The sequence below is a fragment of the Cyanistes caeruleus genome, chromosome Z, assembly GCF_971803275.1.
Source record: "Cyanistes caeruleus chromosome Z, bCyaCae1.hap1.1, whole genome shotgun sequence".
Taxonomy (NCBI): Eukaryota; Metazoa; Chordata; class Aves; order Passeriformes; family Paridae; genus Cyanistes; species Cyanistes caeruleus.
The window spans coordinates 53,817,577-53,838,243 of record NC_141732.1 but is presented as its reverse complement, the minus strand read 5'-3'; the positions used below and the strand labels follow the sequence as shown (position 1 = coordinate 53,838,243).

General features: G+C 38.9%; 1 protein-coding gene across 4 annotated transcripts in view; it reads right to left on the bottom strand.

Moving 5' to 3' along the window:
- The window catches only part of GLIS3 (GLIS family zinc finger 3), a 153,719-nt gene extending 133,294 nt beyond the window's left edge, over positions 1-20,425 (bottom strand). Inside the window, exon 1 of one of the 4 annotated variants that reach the window (XM_086867905.1) lies at positions 20,356-20,425. The gene's annotated coding sequence lies outside the window, so the exon portion shown is untranslated. Of the gene's footprint in view, positions 1-19,973; positions 20,011-20,162; positions 20,316-20,355 lie in introns of those variants that run through there. The other 3 variants (XM_086867903.1, XM_086867904.1, XM_023943660.2) reach the window with 3 other exon arrangements.
- Positions 20,426-20,667: the final 242 nt, after the last annotated feature.

The window sequence follows — 20,667 nt, the reverse complement described above, 5'->3', positions numbered from 1 at the left end:
TGTGTTCGTTTTTTGCATATAAGGGGGACAATATGCCATCATGTCCTACTGCAGTACAAAAAAGGTAGCTGATGTGGCTTTTTGCTTTGGTGTTGACAGTATTATCACAAACACAGAACAGTAATCAGCAGCCATTATTTTTCTGGTTACAAGTTAGACAGCTACACTATTTGATTCATTTGTACATAGGAATAAAAGACATTTACATCTTGCATTTTGGATTTGTGCTGCACAAATAATGGCACGTAAAATTAGGATGTGTGCATATACTACTATTATAATCAATAATAACCAGAAATGCTGTAAAAAATTAGAATACTCACCAGGAAAATGGATTAGAAAAGACCCTAAGAAGAAAACCATAAATCTTATACTGCATTAGCATCAGTAACTGACTAATTTGAATGAAATCATCTAAACATCAGACTGCACCTTTCACAACCAAGTATGAATAACCTCAGTGTTTTCTTTCAATAATTCAAAACATTTTTTTTAAATGTTTACAGTCATAAATCAGATGTTTTGTTATTACTTTAACAGCTTGTTTTTCCTTTTCTAGAACAATTCAAGGCTTTTGGGAAGTTTACGAAAGACAGCTAGGCAAAAGTCTTATGTATCATTTTTTCTAATCTTTGAAAGATACTATTAATCTGTAAGTGATTTATCTTTGGCAATTTTTAATCCAAACTCAATTGGCTTCCTTTTAACACTATTTTACCTTATTAATTTCAACAAAGTCTGTTCTGTGTGGAATTACATATTACAGGATTTATATAAAATTCAAAAAATCAGTCTAAGCATTTAGAATCCGATATAAGCTTTTCTTCTATACATTCAACACTTCCACAGAAACAGCTAGTATCAGCATAGTTTTCTGTTAGATTCTGTAGAACTCCAGCATTGTCTAATAAAACTTCTATCACTCCTCCACAAATCCTAAAAATAAACAGCTCCAACAACCTTTCACTCAAAGTTTCAACTTCACCTTTTGACAAGGAGAAGTTGTAACAATCTGGAAGAAATTGTTTTTCGAGCTGCACAGACCTACCATCTCTCTCAATGGAAGAGGTTAATTTAAAAAAAATCTTTAGATTAAAGAAGAAACTAATGGTAGAGGTAGGGAACATTCATGCAGTATTATCTGACAATAAAAATGTAAAAATGCCTGTTTTCATGGCCATCAGAGGACACAGCTGTGTAGAAAGAACCTCCCAGATCGTATCTTCAGAACTCTCTGAGAGAGCACTGGAGCTTATCTTCTCACTTTCAAGGCCCCATGATTAGCCATATTTTCTCCTCAGTACAGTTTTCTAGCACCATATTCATCAATGTTTGTAACAGCTTTCTACAGAATGCACACAAAGATCCTTTTCATTTTACTAGGAGGAAGATTTGTACACTGAGTTTTATGTTTGAAGGCTTCAGACATTTCTCTTTCTAAGTAAATATTAAAAAAATATATTTTTCCCCTTAAAAATGATAGCATACATTGGTAAGAAAATCCATAGTTAAGACATAAATAAGTCTTTTGAATACTAAGACTGAAGCCATGAAAACAGACTTACAAACCCCATAGAAGAATTGAAGCCAATCACAAGCCAAGTTTGATTCAAGAGTAGTATTGGTAAATAATTATATCTGTATTTGAATTACACTTTCTAACTCAAATCCTGGTTGCCCTATGTATACTGATATTTTCATCTTCTGTGGTCCAGAGGATGATCCTTTACTTCCACTAGCCCTTAACTTTATACACTGTAATATTTAAGAGACAAAATGTTTTCAGATCTGTTTCCTGTATCAGACAATATTTATATCAGTCGAAAGCATAATTTAAAATCAGTATCTATTTAGTCTTATTTTTCATATTAGACTCTTCATTGGACTTGGGGTGTTTGGTGTTTTCCCACAGAAGCGAGAGAGAATTCTTGAAAGGCCCATGTTTCCATTTCTCCACCTCTCAAAATTACAATTCACTGTAATTGCTCTTTGTAGAAGTTAGTTTTCCTGTCCCATCACTGCTGCTGACATGCCTGGAAGAAGCTGAGCTGCAGGAAGTTAAGAGGAGTGCCAAGAAGATACAAATGAGAAGACACAGCTCTCTGAGGTACAGGACGAAGCTCCAAGGCGCACACTACACACAAGCGTGCTGGTTTCTAGAAATGCTGGTTGACACAGCAGTTGTAGAGGGAAAGGAGGCAGAATTGTGGAGCTGGAGTCACCAGGACTTACCCACATTCCAACTGGCAGGGACCAGTGGCCTTTGGTAACCACCACACAGAAGACTCTGTGGAAAAGGCATAGGTAAATAACTGCTATGTCCAGCAGTTAACTAGACAGGTGGTCTGACTCATTTGTTTCTCAAGTATTTCCTTGGGCAGACTCAAAGCTGCTGTGTATTTCAAGTACCCAGTAAGTTTAACATCATAGTGAGATATCAACCCTACCTAATTTCTGCCCAGGACTGTCATGAGGCCAGTTAAGAGCAGTTTCCACATTTAGCAAGAAAGTGATTTTTCTTTTGTGAGAAAGGAATTCAAAGTAGACATTGTGAAAAAAATTAAATTTTAATTCATTAAAAAAATTTAATTAATTGGTTTGGTCTTATAAAAGTTTCTAAGCAGATTTAGTAATTTGACTATTAATTACACAAAGCCATTTTATCAAACAAATGTTTTCAACCCCCATTCAAAGTAAGAGTAACAGACTGACCAAAAGTTGACAGTTTTGCTGGGATTTGGATACTGACAATGTTTGTGATTACCAGTGAAAAAACATAAATCTACAAAAAATTAATTTCCTCATTTCTTTTATCTCTCCATTACTTTTTAAAACCCATTCAATGAACCAAAAAAAAATTCATTATAACTTCTCTACTCCTTCTTCCATCCTGACAGCAAAAGAAGTGCAGTTAAAGAGAAATTCAATGCAACCAATCAAGATGCCAGAAACAATATTCTCATCACATGAACCCAGTAATTTCAGAGACAAATACTCACAGCAGAAATTTCCCTTTTCTCTTATGAACACACATAATGCATTAAAAAAAAAACGAGCCTTTTCATATGGAACTAAGATGTGTAACCATAAGATGCAACCATTTCACACCAAAGAAGGGAAGCAGTTGGGAAAGTACATGCAAGATGGGAAAGATAAAAGATACAGACACATTAAGAAGTCAATATAGAAAGCCGCTCATGGTGGTGCAGCAAATCTAGCAAGAATCCCAGTATAGTTTAAGGAGGTGAAACACGCCAGTCTTACACTTCTCTGGACAAAGAGGAGACAGGGAGCAGCATTAACAATCCCATTGGTGGGACTGGCCAGGGAAGGTACAGCATGGCCAACCCATCTTCATCAGGTCGTCTGGAGGTCCCAAGATAAACAGCATTTCTCTTACATTACTAAATATTTTTTAAACTATTTGAAATTCAGTTAATTTTATAGCTACTTGTTTATGCAAATGATTATCCAAGCAGTCCTCTCTTAGTGCCAAAAGCGTCAAAACATTCACAAGAAACAGTGGATTGTGCTAGAAGATATATTTCACTAATTAATTGACATCAATGCTGGGTCAGTAGTTTTTTTACGAACAACATTTATTTGTGAATACTGATTGACAGGCCAATTATAGTTTGGTTAGCTGGAACTTGACAGCCAACTGCAGATTTATTAACAAATGTTCAAACAGTAGTACACAACAAATGCAAGTTCAATCTAGGTGAAATATGCTACAACTGAACTCTGAAATAAGCCATTAAAAATGTCTCAGGAGGACAGAACAATCATGTTAAAATGTACGTTATACAATTAAGATCTGAATTTAGCTGCCAAAGTGGTATGTCAGCAGTGATGATGACTGCCTGTCATATTATATTTTTATTTGAATAAAACATGAATTATACATTTATTCTGTTTTTTCTTAAGTGTCATTTCAGTAAAAGTACCTATTTTCTTTTTAACTTTCTAAGTAAAAATTACTTAACTGCACATAAAGATTTCTTTTTCCTTCTTTAAGCACATACTTACGATATTTCTAAAATGTTCATAGTAAAACTCTTGGTAACCCCAAGGTCTTTACACTGGCCAAACTCACTCAAGTCCCAGAAACAGACAGACTAAGACAAAATGTATTCCTTAAATGTAAAGTAAAGGTAACTCTTTTTGTGCAAAAGGCAGAATATAACACTAGTTGAAAGTACTCAAGTAACATTAATGAAAAGAGACATTCAGATGAAATACAGAGAAACACTTTTCATCAAAACCCCAAGATTTGAGGATACTGAAAAGCAGAGAGAACTTTTTCATTTCTGTATTTCCATCTTCAGTCCATTCAGTACTAAATACTGTCTTAACAGAAAAACCTGTACAATTTCCTATGCTCACATGAAATCATCAGTCTTGGTGTTTATAACCAAAAAAACCTAAATAAATTATAACGTTAATAAAACATAATCCAGCCTAAAAAATCCCTCTCTGAAGGGAAATTCAAAACCTTTTTAAAACCTATTTCTGGAAGTGACATGATAACATTTTTCCTTTCTTGAAGAAACATTCCCAACATGCTTTCAAGGTCTTCTATCTCACAGCTCCTGAAAATGCAAAGAAGCTGGGACAGCCTGACCCAAGCAGTATGTTCCTGGCATGGGCTCCTCTTAGAAGGGACAGCACCAAGGTCACCCCTGGAGAAGAGAGGAGCTGCTGGGCAGCTTTTGGCAGCTTCTAGGCTAGTGGAGGGACAGAGTGCTGGAGAGACTACAGGGTACAACACAGGGCCAGGATGGAGCAGAAGCACAGCTGTGAGTGGACAGAAAGTCACATCTCAGAGGAAACAGGCACAAAGACTTTGCAAAGGACTGGGAAGGACCATGCTTCACTGCACCCAAACCCCTGCACTGGTTGCCAGCAAGGACTCTATATATATATATATATATATATATATATATATATATATATATATATAGGTCATAGTGTATTTATGAATAAACATATTGATTTCTCTTCTTACTGCTTTTATTCTTCTGTTTTTATGCTAGCTCTAGTTAACATCTAGCTCTAGTCTCTTCTCCAGTTATGTTAGCTATCCTATTTTTTTATAACAGTTTCATTTAGAAAAATTATAGAGGGCTTTGTGTATCTGTTTTCTAAATGCCAACCAGCATTCTTCAGCAGCATTAACAGCTGTTACCTCCACCAGCAGCTGAAGAACTGGACCAGACATTGTATGGAGAACCCTTTTCCAAAACCTTCCCAGTGTTATTTAGTGGAGCTAAACCAGATAGGGACCCCAGACACAGAAAGATAATTTGCCAAATTTAATGATTTATGTTTTCAGTATTATCTTTGATCAACAGGAAAAGGAGAGGCAAAAGTCGCTTTGAAGCTTGCCGTTTCCAGTTGGCATTTGCCATTTTCAATCTGCCAGTTCCTAATACCTGTCAGTGTCTTTTTAGCCATGTTGCAAATTTTAATCTACTGGTACTTTTTAATCTAGTAGTTTTAATCAACTGTTAAATATTTTAATAATTAATTCTTCAGATCTCAATTCTGTAAAATACTTTTACTAAATACAAGGTAGGAATCACTCAAAAATATTTGTAAAAGAAGAAATACTTGGATTCCCCTGCAGATGATGCAGATGCAGTTCCAGCAGGGAAACTGCAGCAAAGGAGCATTATCCCACTACTCTGCTGGAGACTCAAATATGGCTTCTTTAGTATGAGAGAGATTTTAATCTAATGGAGCTTATTTCCTGCAGATGAGATATAAACCAGATAGCAGTGGCCAAGCATATTTTCTCTTTTTTATTTTCTTTTTGTTTGATTTTAGGAAAAAAAGGGGTAGATACTGAAAGGAAGTAAAAATGGAAAAGTATGTGAATTACCAGGCTTACCAGGTATTGCAACCACTCACAATTGTCTAAATACATTTTCTTCTTCCTATTCATCTCAACTAAATATACTAACATTTAAGGCTTAATTTCATAAAAAAATGAGCAGTACCACAGTAGAGCCAGAAACAGCAACCTTTTCTGAACACAAAGGAATGCCTTCTGAAAGAAAATAACAATTTACCCTATCAAGATGCCCTCAAAGCCACAGGAAGATCTATAGAACAATTCTGACAATGCAGGTAAGTTACATGAATGTGCAAAGAAACACCTTACTAGAGCCCAAATATGCATTTCTGTGTACATCATTGATTTCAACAGGAATTTACCTGGAGCAAGACTCAATTATTTCAGGGGACTAAATTAATTAGGTTTTTGGGCATATTTGCATGGGGAAAGTGGAGAGGGAAAGCCAGAGCTTCCTCACAATTGCGCACAGCTACCACAGATCAGCCAGGACACTAGTACTTCTCACTGGCTGAAGTTCAACCATGCCAAGCACCAACAGAAGATTCATGCCCTCGGGATGTTCCTTGGACAGAACGGGCCTGCCATGTGAACACTTGCAGGGGGAAACCTGTCAGGTCAAAATTCTCTCCAGAGATTTTGCATGGGAAATGTTATGCAGCAACTGCTTTGTTGTAATAATTGAAGCTAGGAAAGGCATGTCTCAGGCATAAATGTCAGACTCACTGTCAGCGGAAAAGCAGAAAAACCTGAGGAGGTGATGGTCTCTGTCACCTTGAAAACTCAGATTTTCAATCTTGTTTACATAATTTCTAAGAACTTCCCTAGGGCAGTGACTGTAAACACAGATATGTATACATTCTTTCTGATACACGTCTTCTGATGGACGTTTCGCACGACCAGTGTGACTGGAAAGGTGGTAACCCAGCTATCCAATCTCTGGTCATTGCTGAGAATCTATAAATACTAAAGATGTAAGAATAAAAACAGTTTTTTCCCTGTCATACAGGAGCCATGTCTGTGTGAATCATTGCATGTCCTACAGCAACATGTCTCCACTTACTAAAACACAATAATCCACTATAGACAGGCTCTCCTCTTATCATTCGAAACTTCTGACGAAGTGTAATGGTTTAACTCCAGCCAGCAACTAAAACCCCACACAGCCACCACACTAATAATGTATCAAATGGTTAGACTAAATAGGAATAGACATCTCTAAAAAGCCCAGGAAAAAACACTTAAATCATAGATTTTATCTGTATCTGTATAGTATCTGTAGAACTGACTACATGATAACTAAATGAAATGAGTTTTTTATCTTCAGTTCTATTTCATGTATTTAGAGCTGCAACTGAAGGATACTGTCTGAACATGCGGTTTGTTTGCTTGGGTTTGCTGGTTTTTGGTTTCTGGTTGTTTTTTTCCCCACAGGGAAAAAAATGTATTCAGCTGTATTCTGTGTCACAAGACTGAGGCAAAGGGCTCACAGAAAGGAAAAAACTCATTCCCTACTCCTGCTCCAGGCCCTCCTACATTTCTTGTGAGATGTGTTCTTTACATCCCCTTCTGGGGGAACTTCTGGTCCCCCATATTCTGGGGACACTATTGAGCTGATTTCCAACTTCTGAAAAAATTCAATAGTTAATCAGCTTCAGCAGCATGCATGGCACTGTGACACCTAAACCATTTTAAATCCCTCTAGAACCAATGTCTATGAAACTACGGAAGGCCAAGCTTGTCACAAGCAATATTTAACAAACACCGGTACAAAATAGCAGGTTTTGACTTAGCCCCACCAACATGAGAGTTAAATGCATACCTTTATCTCTGTATTCCATGTCTAGTGCCCCTTCTACTGTACTCAACACATATTGAGCTGGTATCTCAAGTCTGCTGGAAGAATGGCATACACCCTTACCACTAGCAGTGAAAGACATGCTCCACTGGCTGAAGTATAAGGTAAAGTGCCTGCAAACATCTCAGTGGCCTGAGATTAAATTTAGCCTGGAAAGTATAAGAGGAACAAAAATATACACAGACACATGTAAATTGTTTATAACCCAGTTAGAAACAGGTCAGATACATGTTAAGCAGTTTATTGCCCAAGCAAAGCCAAAGTTCAAACATGGAAGCATGGTCCTTTAAAAAAGTCCTACTTTTTACCTTTAAAGTCCTTTTAATCCTACTGAATTAAAAAATTCAGATTTGGAAAGACTAGGCATAAATAAAACAGAAAAGAAAAAGGTCTCATTGTTGCAGACAATTTCTGATTTCTTCAGACCATTCCCACTTTTATTCAGAGACAACTTGTAGAATCATAAAATCACAGCATGTTTCAAGCTGGAATGAACCTATACCAATTATTAACTTGAACTCCCAGCTCCTTGCAGGAGTGTTCCATGCATTTATAGCTGTATGAGGACCCTGAAAGTAAACAAAAGATAACTTTGCATTTTATGTACAGAATAGATGTCAGAAGAGCAGCTTCCCTTCTCATTGTTTTCTGTGGGTGAGTGGTAGGAGAGAGCAGCTAAACCAAAGCCAACAGTGGGTTTTCTTTCTGTTCAGCACTGTCTAACAGGTCTGCAGTAGTAGGGACCAAACAGAGAAATTAAACACACTACCATGGTGAAGATCATGTTACTGTACTGCTAAGAAAGGCAATATAGTTCTGGAAGAGCACAACAGAAATATGCCAAAATGCCAAATCCAACTGCAAAATTTAGTATTTGCATACTTCTGTGCTGAAGTGTGTATAGGACAGCTTTTTGGTAGCCTGCTCCGCTATGAAAAGGCATGGACAACCTGTTCACTCTCTACAGGTGCATACACAGGTCTAAAATTAATTTTATGTTTGACATCAATAAATTGCACTTTATGCGGAGATCTCAAATCACTTTATGAATGTAAAAATAAATTTTCAAAAAATTGCCAGCAAAAAGAATAGAGGCACAAGAAATTTATGTGACTTAGCCATATTCATACCAAACCAGTGAAATCTTAATTCACCCAGAGAAGAAAGTGGTCTCAACCCAATTTTCAATAATTTTCAAGTACAAAACTTCCAGAACTTTCATATTTCTACTGGATTTTTATTACTAATTTCCCCTGTAACAAGTGGCTGAAATATGTCTCTCTGTATGAAAACAGATTTTGTTAGTGCCATCTCCTGGTGATAAAACAAAACTGAAAAACCATTAACTAGAGTTGAAGATTCTCAGAGTAGAGTGAAAAGATAGCTTGATCTGGTTTGGTTTTCTTGCTCTTAATGGCTTGACATGAGGCATCAAATTTTCATCTCTGTAAACTTGGAGGATACAGAACTCATTAGCCAATTTGAGGATTAACATAAAGAAGCATCAGTGACAATGGACGAAAGCCACAAGCTTCCATCATAGTGAAAACAGGTGTCGTAAAACTATTAATAAATACACCCCATCCCCTTCATTGGGTTTGCCCCAGTCAGAAACAATAATATTTGGTCTAGGAAAACCAAAGAAATGTGAGCTTTACTTAAACCAACACCTTCACTATACTGCATTTTGGATGGCTGCCATTAATTTTAAATCTCACTGTCCAAGTCCACAAAGTGGAGGGTAAAGGGTATAAGACACAGTATGAGAGAAGTTAAAATACACTCTCAACACAGAATGGGTAACTGTTGGCACTATGCCTAATACTCTTGAGTGGTTTTACAGTTCTTGTGTAAAGTAGCTCCTTTCTGGCAATAAGCCTAAGACTCTTCAGGGCATTTTTCTAAGTTGCCTAAGGCCTTTATAACAGAGTCCAGCACGCACTTTGGCATCACCAGCTTTTTTTATTTTCGTCAATATTTTGTTCTTAGACATAATTCTGAAGAATTATCTGTTTCAGATAAAGACTGTTGAAGTACAGAGTCAACGTAAATCACTCCCTACTGTCCATCATTTCTGTTTAACAGTTGCCTGAACATCATTTGTGTTCAGGAGTTGAAACATGCCTGAAATATGAAAGGTAGGGAAGAAAAGAAATAAGCCTGAAATAAGCACTCCAAAGGAGTGTCTTGCAACAGCAACCTATGCACTAGCTTTTACATAGAAGTAAACTTGCACATTCTAGGAGAGGCACAGCAACAGCGAACCTGCTTAAGCCTAACCAGGACTGCTGGTCACTCAGCCCCTAAAACTAATTGCAGGTTTAAACTCAAGGAGTCCCATGTTCACAGCTGTGCCATTTTGGAAAGTCCTAAACAAGAGAAAAGAATCTGCTGAGGCCCATCCTTATTGTCTTCAGAATGGATTTCCCCAAACAACTGACAGAGTTGCAATGCCAATGCAGACCTTGCATTGATGGATTCTGTGTTGTTTTTTCAAGCGTATCAAGGCCACCAAAAGATATGCAAAGCTAAAAAATGTGTCAAGCTGGATAAAACTAAGATCATTATCACTTACTTTTTTATACTTAAATATCATCAATAACTAAGCTTTAAAACTGCCTGGTAATTGATTATAGAAAACAACTGAAAAAGAAAGTGGGTCTTGAGTAAAGCTTTCTACATAAGGAACTGCACAGAATACTGATGAATGTCTTTTTTTTCAGACTGCGCCAACTGACACATAAAAAACAAAAGTTCTAGAGAGAAAAATAAGTATGTTAAAGAGATTTCAAGTATAGCTCAAGCCTCTCACTGATTAACACTTCAGCACATAACACTCCTCACAGACCTGTGTGGTTATTGTTCAAAAGTGAAACAAGGCTCTTTTGGCAACTAGAGACAAATTATCCTCCCTGACCAAGTTCACAGTTCTCACACAGCTTAGTAGCACTGGAAATGTTTCTCCTTCCAGAGTCTCTGGAGGGAAAATCAAATTAAATCAAGCACCAAGATGTAATGTCTGTCACCTATTTCCAGGACAAGGAAGAACCCTAATGATGTCTGACAAAAAACAAGCTCATCTTACACATGAACAAATGAGCTAATTGACACATTTTACCACAAAAAAATTACAGTCACATTTGCAAGAAAGCAGAAAATAAAGCACAGAATCGTCTTTATGTCAAGGAATAAACAACACCACAGAAACCTCAGAAATGGAAGATGACAGCTGTCTTTTCAATGCCTGAAAAAGGACAACAAAAGGGGTCCATGATTGTCTGCATGAGTTCTTACTGAAGCACCCCATCTGGGGGGCAGACATCCAGATTTGCTTCCTCGAGCTCCATTTCAAGTATATTTATGTCAAGTCTTCACAACTAATACAGTCCTCATCACACACATGCTGACTGCACTGGTTTTAGTAGAGCAGCCAAGGTAGGAAAAAAAGAGCAGAGCCACTTCAAGGCTTGAACTCCCCCCACACACAGCGTCACCTGCTGCCAGGGAGAACGGGGGACACAAGGAAATGGCTAAGGCACTCACGACTGTGAGCCAGTCACAGCTACTGAAAATCCTGCCAGACACACCAGCTCAAGACACAACCACAGGAAGACCAAAAACCAGGCGGACAGGCTGCCTCTCCCCTACCCCTGTCCATGCTGGACCTCTCCACCAGGTTGTGAGTGCAGTGGCTGGAGGTGCTGCAGCTGCACTGATGTCACTAACAGCATGTCAGCATGGCATTTTGGTCACAGTAAAAATTCTTCCTCAGCCACATACAGGCTCCTTAAAGACTACAATATATTATATATTTTATTATTTATTTATATTATAGAAATATAATTTATAAATATTGATCATATTGTAATATATTATGATATTATAATTAATATATTAATATATTATGTAATATATTGTTGATATCTATTATGTATTATATTATTACAATATATTATATATTATTGTATTACTGCTCCTAATCTTTGAGTGAGTTGTCATAACATGTTAAGTATGACCTCTGTGATTCAGACTAAGGATCCAACTTCCCCAGCAGGATCCTTTCTCCTGTAGTGCTCACCAGTAATGCTGAAGGAAAAATAGAAAGTGAGCTTCCTAATTATTCCCACAGCTACCTCCTGCCACTACCTACACCAGCAGGTTCTCAATAAACTTCAAAAATATCTTTTCATTTACTGAATATGAGAAACAAGTAGAAGTGTTGAACATATTGGTGCTTTCAGAAAGATTTTTATTACAACATGAGACATGAGAACACTCAAGATATGCCTGAACATGGTCCAGCTCACACTCACAAGTCTACTGTCTGCACATAGGAATGAATAAAACAAGCAGTAAGGATAGCTACTAGACTTCCTAGAAAACAAAATTACTATTCAGATGTGCATAAAATGTAGATATGCTGGTACTAAATCCTTGAATATGTAACTTTTGGACATCACTACATTAGATCACAGTTCTAATTTGAACTGTTTGAAATGTACACACCTTAAAATAAATAACTTTCTTAATAGAACATTCTGTAAAAAGCTGATGTTTAAAAATTGTATTATTTTTCATAAAAACCTGCTGCCAAAAGAGTGCATCAATGAGCGATGCTGAAGACCAGTGCTGGTATCTGAAGTCCACGGTATTTTACCATGTCCTCAGTGTTTATATATAATCTTCCTCAATGCCAGCCCTTCAGCTGAATTTTCTACTTGCAATCCCACCAAAAAAGCAGACTATATTACATGTGTGCAAGCTAAACAGGCCAAGAAGGAAAGGCAGAACTGACAGCTTCTAGGAACAGAACAATCAGGCACAGCAGGTAAGAATCCCAGGTTAAAAACCACAAACCAGGGACACTGAACTGGCTGATGTTCTCTTCATCTTCCTATGCTGCTCTGCAACACATACTGTAGGTGGATTAGCTATTATGTAGGGCTACTTTAAAGATCCCAGTATAGATTCTCAGTTTTCAGACGTAAAATTTTGAAGACAGCAAGAATCAGGCTCTGCCTGCAGTGAAAGAGATAGAAAAGTTCCCCCAAAACTATAATGAGGAAAGTCCTCCTCTTTTCACTCTGTGCGCTATGGATTACACCACCACCTCTCCACCACTGTGAGCATCAGATCAGTGTTCTCAGAGGTCACACAATGAATATGTGCATGTATTACCACTGGTCTGACTCAGCAGAGCACTCAACATGAAGTTAACTTTCAACTAGCTCTGGAATGATAGTGATCCTAGTCTGCAAGTCTTGCAGAAGAGGGATGGACCTCCTAAATTTTCAAAGGGAAGCAGTGAAGGAAAACAGAAAATGGAGAGAAGCAACACTTTCGAACTGGAATAAAATGGGAAATCTCTCTCCTTTCCTCCACTTTCACTTGGATATCAACCCAAGCCTTTTTAAAATTTATTTAATTTCTTTAATTTTAAACCACTTAATTATTTTCTATACATTAAATTGTCATGTCTATGTACATTAAATTTTGAAAATATGATAAAAAACTCCTCCAAAGGAGTATCCTCATCTCCAGCATTCCCAGAGTCAAGAAGTATTGCAGACTTAAATGTTATATTTTGATATCTAAGACCCAAGAGCAGACGGCCAAGTACTTTTTCATCTGATGCACAAGCACGTACTCACATAGAACCAGACTCCAAATTTTGTGAGAGTTATGCATCATTAATTTCTACAGCATAAACAGTGGTTTCAAGAAATGAACTGCAAATCTATGGTCAAGACAAAGCACTCTACAGCATGTCCAGCCTAGACACCTTAAAAAAGCATGACTATTGCTGCTTTCATCTGCAAGCAACTGTTAGTCACCAGTGGAAAGGTGTGTTCATGCATCCAAGGAGTACTCCTGATAGTACTGACAAAATTCTGATGCCACAGAAAATAAAAATACTCTCTGGATTTGTTGAGTCAAAAGGTTAGCTTATTCTGTTTATAAAGAATCTTAGGACAACTCAGTGATTCCAAGCAACTGCTGTGTAATACAAAGTCCCCTAGCATAATCAAATTATGAGTTTCTTTCGTGGAAAATATCAAGACATCTTTTTGCAGTGTCTCTTTCTTTGTAGGAAAAGATTGGTAAATAAGTGGCTGGTTTCTATCTACTTAAACCAATACCATCTGGATATGTGCTATTGGAAAAAAATTGCTATTACTGATGGCAGCAGAAAAATGAGTATTATCTTCACCTCTGCATGGGGAGAAAGTATTTGAAAATTCTTGCTGTTTTGGCTTTAAAAACAGTGGGACTGGCAGTTCTGGGGGCTGTGGGACTTGTAATAAAGAGTTCTCTAAAGGGTTCTCATTTGTAACCACACATTTCCTGGAATTTAGGGCAAGGGAATAAATAGGACTGTCAGTGGTACTGCTCTGAGGAGCTATCCCTCCTCCAAGTGCAGGCTAGCAGAAAGGTTTCCAGTAGCTGCAATTGGGGCGCTGCTATTTGAAGATAGGCAGGGTGTTCCTTCATGAATTCTGATAGGTGAGATCTACTATCCATGGATGATCCTAGATCCATGAGGAGTACCAGCTGTCCAATGGCTCATACTGTATGACCTCATTCCTTTTTAAGAAGTTAATGTAATCAAAGTGTGCTTTTACAGACCCATAGCTATGACTGATATCAATCTGAAGTCAGTGAGAAATCCATGGTATATTACACCTGTTTAAAAAAAAAACAACATAAATAAAACCAAATAACGTTGCAGTAAGTAACAGATTAAAGAGGACTGCACATGACTGTTAATTTTGTGACTTTACTGGTTACAAAAAACAAAGTAAAAGCTCTGTATGGTCTCTCAGGAAGAAAGAATAAAGCCAAGCAATGACTTAAGCTCTAACACAAAAAAAACCTTTTTTTCCTTTTTTCACTCTTCAAAAAGATGAAGTTTGCTGTAAGGTCAGCTGCCTTCACATTAGCTAAATCAGCCATGACATTAAGTGAGTGAAGACCAAGTACAATAAAGCAGCCATGACTGAAAGGAGCCTCTGATAGGGAATTAAAATGAACTCAGCTATTGCACTTCTGCCATCTCTTCAGTCTAAGCTGAAAGTCACAGGCAGTAGGGAAGCACCATATAGATATCGACAAAACAGGAAAAATAACAGTACACATTCTAAAGGATATGCATAAAACAACATGAAGAGAAAACAGCAAAACCACAGAAAAGACTCTGCAGTCCCTTAAACTCTGTGGCACTTCACAACAGAGAAGTACTGGAGGAAAGCACAGTACAGAAGCATTCATAAACACAACTACAATCACATCAAAACCAGATGCTTATTATAAGCCTTTAGATATGCCATAACTGAAATGTAATCACATAGTAGCAAATCTTCAAGGACATCTTTCCTATCATATCAATAATGATTGAACTCTGACTTTTCAACACTTACATTTTCCTATTATTTAAATCTTAGAAAACAAGACTGTAAGGGGTTCGAGAGATCATCTCAGCCACAACCTGTCTCAAGGCAGAATCAACTAGATCCAAACATTTCCTGACATAAAAAAGATTTCTAGGAAACAGATGCACTTGTCAGTATAAGTCACTAGGCTAAGACATCATAGAGATGGAGTATAACTTCAGCCCTAATTCAGCTGAACAGCTCAGGCCCAATTTTCATCACTAGGTTCATCTGTTTAGCATTAAGCACAAGTTTAAGCAGTTTGTTCAATCATAGACTCAGTGCCTAATTAACTTGTTCAGACAAACACATTAAGTTGACAGAAACAAAACTGAAGTACGGCTTCAGTCATGGTTTTAATTCATATATACATTAAGGTTTTAATTAAGTCTTATGATCTTCTTGCAGCAACACACTGAACTGTAACTTTATCTTCAGCACAGAATTTTCAGCACTGAAACCGGTAAGATTCCAAACAGAATATTCTTGACTGAATTTAATGTAAAACCTTCATGCTTACTCTGATTCTACAATGTCTCCATTTTCTCCATCTGTGAACAGTCACAAAAACACAAAGTATCCTGTTTATTTCACAAAACAGCATTCACAGCACACTTCTAGACTGAAACTTGTCTAAATGTCTACAGAGACATCACAGTTACTCACACACACTTTCCAGGTAATAAAGTCACTAAAAATGAAAGGCCTAAGCATGTTATCTTCAAAGGGAAGAGCAAAATCCCTAAGTAGGAGAGATATGCCTTAACAACACTTAAATGGTCTTAGAAGTCTTATTCTACATATTGTTTTTTATTGCTACATTGTTATGTTGTGAGAATGAAAATTGTAAAGTACAACAATAAAAATCAGTATTATTTATTTTCATGCCTGGGTGAAGCATAAATCACTCTCTCCAATTCAACCAAGGACAGGGAGAGCTGAATGTTCTTAAATTCTCAGAGTTTATTTTAAAAGCAGAAAGTCCCTTACCTTACCACAGGTGACTAAGTCTTTAGAAAAGCCTTTTTTTTTAAAAAAAAAAAGCATGTTTTGCAAGGATTTATACCATGTCACTATAAACTGGATACAAATAAAAATAATTATTCTCTGTATTTCTTGTCAGCAATTTTAACTATATGAGTAAAGTATAAATATAATCAAGAAAAGATTATAACATGACGAATGCATTAGCTTTACTCAACAAAAGCACCTTTATTTTAATCAACAGAATTTTTCTACATAGGGTACACAGACCTACAAAGCCTATAAAACTGAGGTCAATATACAGCTTGTGTTGTAACGCTGGTGTCCCTTGCTGTTCTTCTGTAGCAATATCATATTTTAAAAGGAATGACACTGTATTCTATACTATCATCTTTTCTCATTAGCTACTAGAAGAATGTTAGCAAACTGTTTTTTGAACCAATTGACCTGCAAGTAGAAACAAACCAATTTTTTTTATGAGAGTAGAAACATGTTAAGTCATTCCTCTGCATTTCCTTCCTCTAGTCTCCTTTCTGATTCCATCATGAAAATGTATAACATTACATTGACATGCAAATGAATATATTCTTTCTTTAAAATACTAAACCTTGGAGAGCATAAGTCCTCTCATTTTAAAAATTATTATTTTGTGCTATTTTAGTATCAATTTCTATCATTGGTGGCCAAACTAAATCAGACCAAAGCATCAGACTATCAAGAGGTTCATTAAATCATATATAACTAATTAAATGTTAACTGGACATGAATTACTTTCTAAAAGTCTAACTAACTTTTGCATCAGATCCATAAACAGCTACCCATAATAGTAAAACCCCATACACTTCTAATCAAAGTGATTTTAGAAATTGTGAGACTACAGCACCAAGTACAATGGCTTATTTAAAAATAAGATTCGCAATCCTGAATAGGGTTGAAACTTAATGTGCTAAGTTAAAACACACAAAAAATCCTCCAACAAAAAAAAAAAAAACAAAACACAGAAATAATAGCAACCTGGAATTGAATGGCTGTACTTGCAAATTCTTTTGCTCTATCAAAGGAACAGAAGCAGTTTCCATCTTTTAATGCAGTATTTCTGTCCATCAGTAAGATGCTGTAGTGACCTTCTTGTGCTCCTACAGATGTCAAAAGAACACTTATGTCCACTGCTTTAAAGTCCGTTTTTCCAAGATGACATTACTCAAAGCTCAATGACTCTGCATCAATAACATTATGACAACATAATCCATAGCAATGATCCATAAATTCACTTTCTTCAAAATAAAATTTTAATTCAAGCTGAACTGACGCCTTGGAAAATCAAAACACTAGTCCTTCAGAAAGTGAAACAAAAGAATAATTCAGAAATCTATGTCTGTAGCAGGGTATGCTATACAGTCTACTTTTACAGTGCAGTTTTAAGAGTTTTAATCAGAGTTGGCTTATTAATTCACCCACTGAAAGAAGTTGTAAAATACTTTTCAATTTCAACAAAAGCTAAATTACTCCACTGCAAAGATCAGTTTAAGAAATAGTACATCCAGCTGAAGAGATGGTTTCACGAAAGCATCTAGTTATCAGACACTGGTATTTTGCACATAGCATAGCAAGCAGTATCCCAGAGAAGACTGAAAGACAAGGTACTGAACCTTCTATTTTTTCCTTTCTATTTTGTCAGTGGACACATCTCACCTCTACAACAGCTACCAGACAGTACAGAAAGCAAACAGGAACCATAACTCCCTCCTTTGGGACTGTGCATCCCAAGACTGTGAGTGCCTGCCCTTATCCCAAACATGAATATGGACAGCCAAGCCTCTCACCATGCTCCCCTCCACAATTTCCTTGGCACAATTCCAGAAAAAAAATGTACTTCCTCCCAGGGCTGAGCAACCATATAGCCACCCAAAGGGTCTACCTACCCTTTGAGGTCCATTCTCCCCTATCAGCCCTTCCATCTTTGCATGGCCATGGTTTTTGGAGCATCATCTCTCAGCAGCACCATAGTGAAATACTTAGAAGTATTGATGACACACTCCTGATGAGCCAGTCTGGGTGGACAGGCCTGTGATGGAGAGAGGGAAGGAACAGGCACCAAAAGCTATAGGGATACTTCACCTCAGCCTCACTGACTCCTGAGATTTTTGTGTCTCACTACTGCTTGTGAAAAAGACACACCCTAATATAGATGTAAGCTGTCATGCATTTTCTAAATAGAGTGCACATGCATAGGTGGTGTTACAGTTTGTGTGCAGTTATCTGGGTCTAGTTCGGAGACCACAGCATGGCAATAAATTCTCCTTGAAAAGAAAATCCACACTGAGATTTAACTAGGCAAGAAATAATAACTGAGAGTTTGAAATTAGGCTTGGAACAATAGGTACATTAAAAATCCCAACTGCAATAAAGGAAGACAATGTGTTTTCAAAACTGAGGCTCAAAAATAAGCTTTTCTCTCCATTTTTATAGAATATCTTCCATGTCCTCCATGTCTGCCAGCATCTCAGAACTCATGCACTACTGAGAATAATAAATACATCATATTAGCATCCAGTGTTTTGGTAATTTGTATCCATTTCTCTTGACAGTTGTATTCTTGAAATACCGCAGGGGGCTTCATTCCAAACTACAGTACTCTGAAAATATCACATTTTTCTAAGGTCCAGGTCATCAGCCAAGGAAAACTAGAAAAGCTCACACAGTCTGAAAGTTTTTAGTTCTCAAGCATCATCAGAATGTCTTCTTGATACAGCATGAACAAGCAAAGCAAATGATAGCTAAAGATGTTCCACAGCACTCAAGGCAACCAGTCCCCAAACATGATTGAGTTTCTCAGAGCTAGTATAATGAAATCTACTAATTACTTTTTGCTTGCATCACTTCAATTCCTAGGAAGATTAGTCACAGAAAGGAATGCCTTTGTGCAAGGGACTGTACAAACACAGAGCAGAGCACAGTCATTGATACTGCTGCAACTGCCACCAAAAGGGCAGCCATTATCAGTGGACAGGATGATGTATATCCTAGTGCACTTACCATTTTTACCAGTCTGCCTGAAAAACCTTCTCAAGTTTATTATGTCCACTAAGATCTCCTAAGCTTCTTCTCTACTAGGACCTTGAATATCAGAGCTGTGCTACTGCAGGTGGTTGCTCCAAAAGAACAACATGAGCTTTCCAGAAACAAAGTTTTTTTTCATCAGCATCATTTTCAACCTTCTGACAAGATGCTTAAAAAACCCAATACAAATCAGGCAGCACTGAGTATCTGAGTCTGAGGCAGGCTTTCATGACATGCCACCAATAGCCGCAGCATCCTCATCTAGCAAATAAAGGTTCCTGCAAGCCCTGATTCGTGCACCTTCTACTCTCAATGCTGCCTTGTTCCCTTTGCCTATAATGGCTTTACACTTTCCAGGATTGCAGGCATAATTGCTAATGCTGCAGTGGCAGCAACCGTGAGATCTTCAGTCCATGCAGGACATAGGAAACCGCTAACCATGTCCTCGTGTGAGCCGACGGCAATGCCGAGGCACAGGTAGAGGGCCATGGACACCTGGCCCTGTCTTGGCGTCCCCGCTATGACCACCACTCGTGGCGTAGTGCAGGAGGCCACAATTCGCTGCCCGGTTGCAGCCCGGGGGACAACTACCGCCACCCTTATCACAGCCAAAGCTCACCCCACAGATTTCGCGGCCGAAGCATGAGCAGCTTCAGCCGGGGCCAAAAGCGAACAAGGGAGGAGGGCACAGCTAAAAGCCATAGATTTCGAGTATTTTTAAGTTTAAGAGGCTGGAGTTGCTAGCAACACAGAGGCCGGCAGATGAACAGAGCTGTCACCTCACCCAGCACGACACGTCTGGTCTCTCGCGCAGCCCTCGGATGAGCGGAAGCCCCGCGCGGGACACCGCCCGGCACCAGAGCCGCGAGCCGCCGCGCGGGATGCGCATCACTCCGGCCGGCACCCCCGCTGCTCCCGGCTTCCCGCCCGCTCCGCAGCCTCCCTCCGCCGGCACCTATCTCCGCTTATTCACCAGTGCGATGACAAATCTCCCGGACGTGTGTCTGTCCCGTCCTTCCAGACACCGCTGCGTCCCCATCGCGGCGGCGGACCGGCCGGCGAGGTGAGTAACCGCGAACAGACGGCACCACAAGAGCGTTTGTTTTGCTTTCCCTTCTCCTCCGCCCTCCCCGCGCTGACACGGAGGCCGTGAGCCGCCGACTCACCCTGTCCCCGCCGGGGCGGGCGCGGGGCCGGGAGCAGCTCGGGCGAGCGGGGCAGCGGAGGGGCCGGGCCGCGCCGCACGCCCCCGGGCGCGGGCAGGCTCGGCGGGGCGCGGCGCCGCCGCGGGGCTCGGGGCACTCACCTCCCGCCTGCCCCGCCGGCAGCGCGCAGCTCCCGCCGAGCGCGGCCGCCCGTGCCCCGCCGTCATGTGCCCGCCGCCCCGGCGTTAACCCTTCCGCGGCCTGGGCCGGCCCCGCCGAGCCGCGCCTGCTCCGCCGTGGGGGGGGAGCGGCGTCCCGCCGGCAGCGGCCCCG